Source organism: Triticum dicoccoides, chromosome 5B (assembly GCF_002162155.2).
Source record: "Triticum dicoccoides isolate Atlit2015 ecotype Zavitan chromosome 5B, WEW_v2.0, whole genome shotgun sequence".
NCBI lineage: Eukaryota > Viridiplantae > Streptophyta > Magnoliopsida > Poales > Poaceae > Triticum > Triticum dicoccoides.
Window position 1 is genome coordinate 483,721,492 of NC_041389.1, and position 1,680 is coordinate 483,723,171.

The window sequence follows — 1,680 nt, forward strand, 5'->3', positions numbered from 1 at the left end:
CTGGGCTGCGCGGTGCTGCGAGCCGCGGGGATCTCGGCGGAGATGCGCCACGCGGGCCTGAGGAAGAAGCTGGGGCGATTTTTTTGCTCCAGATCCAACCGCCCGCGCGGCTCGCATCGAGCGGCTATGGCTGGCCGGTGCGCCGGCGCCTAGCGGTGCCTTATATATCCGCGGACGTGTCCACGGGATGCATCCAGACCGTCTCACATATGTCGTGTCTGGCAGTCACATACCTTAATTTCGGGCTATCAAAAACATGCAAATTCATGCACGTCCATCATACACGGCAATGTCGCAAATAAATAATAAATATTGATACTAAAAGTACAAAGTTGTTACATAAAATTTATTTTAAATGCACAACTTAAACATGTGCTTTTGATTTTCATTATGGGTCCACATATGCTCCACAAGATCACTTAGTACGTGCACCTGATGATCTCAAAGATTTTAATGCATATGCAAAAAGTTCATAAGTTGATTTGCATCCGGATCTTCCGAGGCGCTTCAAAACCATTGGTTTGGGCTACACCATCACCCTTATCATCGATAATCATATTGTGCAAAATAACACAATAGGTCATCAGCTGTCATAAAGTTTATGATTCCCACATCATTGCAGCTTCATGAACGATTCCCCAACGAGCTTGAATACCATATTCGAATACCCTCTACACATCCTTCCTACTACTAGTTGCTTCATGCATTGTTGCCTTGTGATTCAGATGTGGTCTTCATCAATGTCGCCCACTGAGGATAGATACCATCAGCTAGTATTTCATGTTGTAGTCACGGTCGTTGACAGTATAGTTGCACGGCGGTGATTTCCCATTACAAAGCCTCCTGAACACGGAAGATCGTTGAAGCACGTTGATGTCGTTGTCAGAACCCGACATCGCGAAGAAGCATACCAAATTCATAAGTCATGTGATGCCACTGCTTCGAGTAAGACGGTGCCCTCGTTGATGTGACCTTGGTACATTACACGCAAACCTTTGGGGCAGTTCTTTCATTGCCAATCATGCAATCAATTGACCCGTCGTTGCGCTCTCATGGCATGGGGCCAGCAGCCAACGACGGCCACGGTGGCGAGCGGCGGCGCCTGTGTTTGTGTCATCTTGGCGAGCGCGCCGTCGCCTCCCTCCCGTTTGTTCTCCGCTGCGCCAGATGAACATTACATTAGGAGGTTCCCGTGCCCAGCACAGCGTGTGCACTGCGGCGTGTCGCCGCGTTGTTGACGGTGTCCGTGGGCACCTGGCGTCGCCAAGGTCCTGACCCTGATCGATCTGCAGGTGAAGCTCCATCGAGGGATCTAGTACTAACTTTCTTTTTAATTTACTGGTCATTGTTTCCTTGTAAGTTCTCTTCTCGTGAGAGGATGTGTGCTGTAAAAAACACGAGATCTTTGATAAGATCAAGCCAATTAGAAATTTTTTTTTGAAAGAAAAAATAGAAATGTTATTATTTACTGCTCTTTTGCTTTAGATTAACATGGCTCTGTACATTTGTTCCATCTCTATCAACATATTGTACAGCATGACACTATCTATGTACATTGAATCCATATCCAAGTCTGCAGATCCTATTGATGAGATGGAATTATTTTACCCTACTGAGTTGTTATAAATAATATCCCCCAGCACAAGATTGCACTCAAGCTTGGCGGCGTTCCTGCTATGT